The sequence below is a fragment of the Octopus sinensis genome, linkage group LG23 (assembly GCF_006345805.1).
Source record: "Octopus sinensis linkage group LG23, ASM634580v1, whole genome shotgun sequence".
Taxonomy (NCBI): Eukaryota; Metazoa; Mollusca; class Cephalopoda; order Octopoda; family Octopodidae; genus Octopus; species Octopus sinensis.
This window is the reverse complement of record NC_043019.1, coordinates 943,175-950,674: the sequence shown is the minus strand read 5'-3', so window position 1 is coordinate 950,674 and position 7,500 is coordinate 943,175. Positions and strand designations below refer to the sequence as shown.

General features: G+C 38.4%; 1 protein-coding gene across 4 annotated transcripts in view; it reads left to right on the top strand.

Annotated features, from left to right (window-relative positions):
- The window catches only part of LOC115223637 (somatostatin receptor type 2-like), a 149,615-nt gene that overhangs the window by 127,322 nt on the left and 14,793 nt on the right, over positions 1 to 7,500 (top strand). Inside the window, exon 3 of one of the 4 annotated variants that reach the window (XM_036512350.1) lies at positions 6,285 to 6,496. The exons of the other annotated variants lie outside the window; for them this stretch is intronic. The gene's annotated coding sequence lies outside the window, so the exon portion shown is untranslated. The remainder of the gene's footprint in view (positions 1 to 6,284; positions 6,497 to 7,500) is intronic. 4 annotated transcript variants of the gene reach the window in all.

The window sequence follows — 7,500 nt, the reverse complement described above, 5'->3', positions numbered from 1 at the left end:
TCATGCTATCATAATCAATACACCCTACTGTTTAAAAGACACAAGGCAACATTTGATAATGAATTTATGAACATGTTTTAAAAGAAAGCAACGGTTGTCCTCTTCATTGCTGAAACGCTTTAAGGAGTTAATCCCCTTAGACTTTAGGGTTAAACAGCAGCAACGATAATAAGTAGAATCAAGCATAGTTTATATCTGGTCTTTATATGTGTCACAATGTTATTCGTCGAGTGTACTAAACATAAGCATTATATCAAGAATGTAATAGGTTTGTCACCATTTTTTCTGTTCTTTATTATACTGAATATTATGAATATACACCCATTGGAATATATTCTATTATGAAAATTCGGTTTGTGTAAACAAGCAATAATAAATCTCAGAGCGAGTTATAAACAGTTGCTGCAACACATCGTGAAGTATATTGGCCATTTAAATAAGGCTAACCCCTAAGGGTGGATGCTACTGTAGCTTGTAGCCCCAGGAGGACACCAGCTGGCTATTGACACTCTTTCTGTGTCCTATCAGTATTTGCAAAGGGAAGCCATCCTTCCCGTCTTCAACCTATGATACACGCGGACTCGAGTTTCTGGGTATTGATCCGTCATAAGCTTCTAACAATCACAGTTGTCGATGAAAAGTAGGTTCCCTTTTGCAAATATATGTCCTTTTTCCAGTGACGTAAAGATATCGGTTTATTCGGTTTATTTACAATTTACAGTGTGGCGAAATGTAATATGATCGAAAGATCGCCGAACACATTCCCATGCTACCAATATAGGACTAACTTTCCACCGTGACTTATTTTTAATTTTAATCTTTAATACTTAATATCCAGAACTAGTTTTTTTGTTCTCTGCCACTCATGATTAGAATTCATCAACATGATAATAATCACTACATCATCTATTACCAATTGCGTAATTAAAGTTTCTTAATATTTCCTTCCTCTTAGAAATTATTTCACTATTCTAATCTAAGATGTGAAATTAACTAAAAACAAAAATTTCATTTTTATTAAAAAATATATAGAACTGTATTACAAGCAATTATGGACAGGGCTAGTACAAAAGCGAATTATCCTTTAGTACATTTTAATGTTTGACTGAGACAATGAGGAACTGGACACATGACTTGCTAGAACTAGTAGCTAATAACTCCATAATCGCTCACATATCACACTCAACGATCTAGAAAGAGGAGACACTGTATAACTTACTCGTGGCTTATCAAACGATATTCAAAATATAAGATGATCATAATAAGAATTATCTAATCATAGGCCTGCTTTTTCCGGGGTTGTAATATTCATAAAAAAGAAGGATTATAGTTGCTAAAGGAGGGTGTCATCCGTTGAGAACACCTCCAGTAATCGGAACATTATTGTAAAGACTAAATGTTGACCGAAAAAGAAGTGTGCAGACCCCTCAGTTTATTAAAAGTTCAACAGAACAGAAATCCTGATCGTTCCCCCAGAAAAACAGTCTGCCACACCAAAAATGATCCGAACGTCGATGTATCTAGTGCTGAAGGAGGATCTCAGGACCCACCTCTTATTTCTTTACTACCCACAAGGGGCCAAACATAGGGAGGACAAACAAGGACAGACAAACGGATTAAGTCGATTATATTGACCCTAGTGCGTAACTGGTACTTAATTTATCGACCTCGAAAGGATGAAAGGCAAAGTCGACCTCGGCGGAATTTTAACTCAGAACGTAACGGCAGGCGAAATACCGCAAAGCATTTCGCCCGGCGTGCTAACGTTTCTGCCAGCTCACCGCCTTAAATGAAATAGCAAACACATATCTTGAGAAGCATAATTGTTTTGATAAATATAGTAATTGCTTCGGAAATAAAGAAATGGTAATATTCTACTGTAAACGTACCACCGAGGTCGACTTTACCTTTCATTTCTTCTTCTTTATTTATTTTTTTTCGGTCGATAAAATAAGAACCTTTCGACTCCTGGGATCGGTGTAGACCACTTACAGGCTCCCAGAAATTACTAGCCTTACTACATTTCTTCCAACTTTATGTTTTGAGTTCCTATACCGCCAGTGTGTCCTTTGCCTTTTGTACTGCGGAGTCAATAAAATAAGTGCCAGTTAAACACAGGGTTTGATATAATCGACTCCTCCTCCTAAAACCCGAAATTGCTGGCTTGGTGCCAAAATTTGAAACCAATATTACTCTCCAACTTTTTCAGTCTTTCATAAAAATTTTATTTTAACGAACCTCTACATAATCACTCTTTTACTTCGAATCACATTATACAAGAGTGGCTATTTGGTAAGTAGTTTGCTTACCAACCACATGATTCCGGGTTCAGTCCCCCTGCGTGGCAACTTGGGCAAGTGTTTTCTGCTATATAGCCTCGGGACGGACAAAAGCCTTGTGAGTGGATTTGGTAGACAGAAACTGAAAGAAGCCTGTCGTATATATGTATATATATGTGTGTGTGTGTGTGTGTGTGTCTGTGTTGGTCCCCCCCCAACATCACTTGACAACCGATGCTGGTGTGATTATGTCCCCGTAACTTAGCGGTTCGGCAAAAGAGACTGATAGAATAAGTGCTAGGCTTACAAATAATAAGTCTTGGGGTCGATTTGCTCGACTTAAGGCGGTGCTCCAGCATGGCCGCAGTCAAATGACTGAAACAGGTAAAAGAGTAAAAGAGAGTAATACAAACGTAAAATGGAATAATTCATTACATAACACTCACAGCTGCGACAATCATGGTCGGAGCGCTTTTAAATCTATATATACTCGATCGCAACGTTCTTAAGGCTAAGCACGTATGCCAGTCTCTTTGTTTCTCCACTTTCCCACGACTGCCTAAAATTACGAAACAAATTAGCTCCAAATCTTTCGTCACTATTATATTTTGCCAAAAAAGGGATGGAGAATGACACGTTGTCTGAATCTTCCAAACAACGAGATGACCATAACTCGTAACACACTGACATCAAGTCGGTAGGAATAACTGGCTTAAGGATAAAAATTACAATTAGCATTTTATTCTCTAGAATTACATCACAATTGAGGATCCCAGCATTAAAAGAAGAAGATCAATCTTTGCTAATATGATACAAAACAATGTAATGTGCAACACAATCTAAAATAGAACTGTAGAACTGCCCGAAGAGTCAATTATATTAAGCATATTATTTCTATCGTGTCTTAATACGTAAGATTCTAAATTATTCATATTTATTTTTTCGATCTCGAATTCATTATAAAAATCCGATTATCTTTATTTCTTAAAGTCTTGTCAGCTTTGGTTTCCTACGTTAGTACCACACTGAAATCTTAATTAAAAATTAATTTAATTTCTATCCTGACCATGAAACTACTCACTGTTTAATGGTTGTTTTCATATTAGCATCATTCACACACTTGTTTATTTATTCGCCTCTTCCACTTCACAAGACTTTGTAGAGCTTGTACAAATATATCCTTGGGCAATTTAGCAACAGCAATCACCTCTATTATTAGCCGGAAAATATCTTCCGCTAATACCTATTATACAAGAATATTAAGATGCTAAAATATGCTTCTGTAACAGATAGGCCCTCAGACGCTGAAATGTGACTAATTAACGTAGCATCAAATTTAAAATTTATGAACCAATGTTATGTGTCATATTCAAAATTCAGCCAGTATCTGACAATGAAAATTCAAAAGGTTATTCAGCAAAAATCGAACTTCATTAAAATCTAACGCCACATTCCGTACTTCGTTTAATTAAGTAAAAAAAAAAAGACTTTTGTTACACATCGTACACCTTACAACATAGCACCTCGCCTCTGCTCAGGAGCATTTCTCTAACCATATTAACAAATGGAACATGATGAGGTCATGAAAAGAGATTGATTGTCATCACTTCATGCTTTGCGTGTCGATGCATATATTCGCTTAAAATTCCTGTAGTGAAAAGTTTTATCTGTCATCATAATTGTATTCTAGCATTGTTCACCGCCGTCTCGTCAGTTGCGTGTATACATCTGCTATTCTTCTTGCTTCATGCTTCCCCAGCAGCTTTTTGGCTGATGCAATACCTGACAACAAGTTGCCACTGCTGCCACCGAGGGCACGGCAGCCACTTTGAAACAAAACCAACAAGAAAGACTTGCTAAAAGCAACAATTAAATACCCAAAGCACATCAATTTCAAAAAGACTTTTAAATGATATATCATTAGACGTTCTCTGTAGGACAAAGCACAACTTCGAAACGGATGGAGTCTATTTAAGTGGAGAGATGATGGATAAAGATAAACGACCATCAGTGACATCATCATTTCTCTTCGTACAATTTCAAATATGCTCTTCGAAATCTGAAGTAGCTAAGAGTGCTCTAATAACTGAAATTATCAATCAAAATAGTACAAAAATTAACTTCATTTATATGGAAAATGTTTGTTTGGGGCGAAAAAAACAGTTCAACAAATTGTAAAAAAAAATTTAATATCTGCTGCTATACACATTCTTTCACAGAGCTCTGTCAATGAATGCAACATTCAATGGCGGATACCCACACGGAAACGAAGCAAGAAATAAATAATGGAAAATAAGGGATAACAATGATGATATTCATAATTCTCCTTCACTACTTATTTTCTGGAAATATAACTCAACAGGGCCTTTGAATAACGTATATTAACCTGTCGATAGTTCTCAGATCCGTTTTGTTGTTGCCACTTAATACCAGAAAGCCATGATGAAGAAGATATAATGGTTTCAAATTTCGGCACAAGGCCAGCAATTTCCAGGAGAGGTATGTCCATTAATGTAATGATCTTCAGTTGAACTTTTATACAGGGGTAATTACACCTTGTTCTGGTCGTATGTTCTCTATTATAAATATTGTTTTGTGAAGCTACCCTAAAATACTTAAAGCGGGAGAACGTCTATCAGAATGCTGTGTGTCACAATTTGTGAATTCAATTCAAATTGTTCCAGTATCGAATCTGTCTTATATTCTACCACGGTCGAGAAAGTAGAATTGCCAGTATACCCTTTTTCATTACTACCCTCAAGGGGCCAAACACAGAGGGGACAAACAAGGACAGACAAACGGATTAAGTCGATTACATCGACCCCAGTGTGCAACAGGTACTTAATTTATCGACCCCGAGAGGAAGAAAGGTAAAGTCGACCTCAGCGGAGTTTGAACTCAGAACGTAACGGCAGACGAAATACCGCTAAGCATTTCGCCCGGCGCGCTAACGTTTCTTATTTCTTTATTGCCCACAAGGGGCTAAACATATAGGGGACAAACAATGACAGATGTATTAAGTCGATTACATCGACCCCAGTGCGTAACTGGTACTTAATTTATCGACCCCGAAAGGATGAAAGGCAAAGACGACCTCGGCGGAATTTGAACTCAGAACGTAACGGCAGACGAAATACGGCTACGCATTTCGCCCGGCGTGCTAACGTTTCTGCCAGCTCGGAGATGTTAGGACTTACTGTCCTCATCTACAAAGGCAAAGTCGACCTCAGCGGAATTTGAACTCAGAACGTAACGGCAGACGGAATACGGCTACGCATTTCGCCCGGCGTGCTAACGTTTCTGCCAGCTCGGAGATGTTAGGACTTACGCTGTCCTCATCTTACAAAGGCAAAGTCGACCTCAGCGGAATTTGAACTCAGAACGTAACGGCAGACGGAATACGGCTACGCATTTCGCCCGGCGTGCTAACGTTTCTGCCAGCTCGGAGATGTTAGGACTTGCGTTGTCCTCATCTTACAAAGCCATAATATCCAGTCAATATAACTTTTGTGGTTTAGCATAATTGAGAGACCGTCATACGGAACATCTATTGCTAGCAAACGTTGCTGTAGACAACATCCAATGACACATTTCCACTTTCAGTACTTCATCTTTCATTGTCGTTATTAGAAAGTAATCTTGTTTTCGTTGTCCAGTAACGATTGTTTTTAATTTCCTGTTCTATTTATAATCATGTTTTGATGACCAGCCATGTATCAGTAGTCGTATCGTTATTGTTGCTGGTGTTATTTTCATTGAAATTATTTACACTACAAAGAAATATTCAATGTTTATCTCACGTCCAATATATTATTTAACTGGTTGTCTTGCGTGTTTATTAGATTTTCGATATTTTTCATTGATTTCTAAGTATTTGCTAGATTTTTTTGGTCCACGAAACCCTTATGTGTGCTTTGTTTTACGTGGTAGTGCAACCGATTTTTAACTAAGTCGTCATATCATGGTTTCAAAATGTCCGTCTAGCTCTACTTTCATATATGTCAGTGACAGCACGTAAATTATACAGCTTGTTTAGCTGATTGCTCCGGTAGTTTACTGTTGTAAAGACGTCGCTTGAATTTGCCTGTGATTCGAAACTGAATCCACTCGCTTGTTGCTTGTCAACCACTTCTCAAATCTCTGTGTATTTGCATCTCCACACTGGATGGTGAATGGAAAACGCTTGACCTAAGAGCTTTTTACGTGGTCACTTAAAGGTCAGCCCTTCGTTTCGGATTTTTCCTACATCCAACCATAGTCCATATAACAAGAGAATATTTCCTTTCTCTCTCTCTCTCTCTCTATATATATATATATATATGTCTCACTGTCTCTATGTCTCTCTCTCTCTCTGTCTCTTTCTGTCTCTCTTTCACTCTTCGGTCTATAGCGGACCAAGACTAACACTTATCTTCGACATCTCGTCGGCAAAAGAAGAGCAACTATCGGCCGAACTCAAGAAGGGACAGACTCACCTTCCCTTTTTTCTCTCAGTGGAGTGTTATCCTTACGCACTCTCTCTCTCTCTAACAGCAGAACGTAACTTCCACACTACCGAGCGAACCCTTTGTCATGTACACTATGTACACTTACTGCTGTTTTACTAACTACTAACCACTCGCCCCGCTATTATAAACATGCAAATAATATTCCTTTCTTTTCGATGTTTCTTTTTGCCACGTTTACGCGTTACAAAGTTGTTCATTATAACTTCAACAGTCATCGTAGTGTTACCTATTATTTTGCCACAATCGAATGACAGCTACATTTTACAGCTTGCTAGCTGCAACGTACAAATCCATCTAAACCACTACATTAATAACCCTGACGTATAGCTACATTTTAGCCCTACGCTGTGTTCCTTTCGGAAGACGGCGAGCTGGCAGAGTTTTTAGCACGTCGGATAGATTGCTCAGAAATATGGCTCAGAAACCTGGACGTTATCAAAGAAGCTTGAGAGGCGGTTGAATGGAACTTACTCTCGCCTCCTTATGAGAGCTCAAAATCTCTCGTGGAAGCGTCATCCAACCAAAGTACAAATATATGGGAAATCACCACCTGTATCATCTCTTGTGAAAGGTAGAAGAATCCAGTTTGCTGGACATTGTTGTAGGGCTGAAAACGAGGTAAGTTCTACTCTTCTCCTCTGGAAGCCATCAGCTCGCGATACCAGAGGGCGCACACTCTCCTACCCTGATGTAATCTCCAGGGATACAGGCAT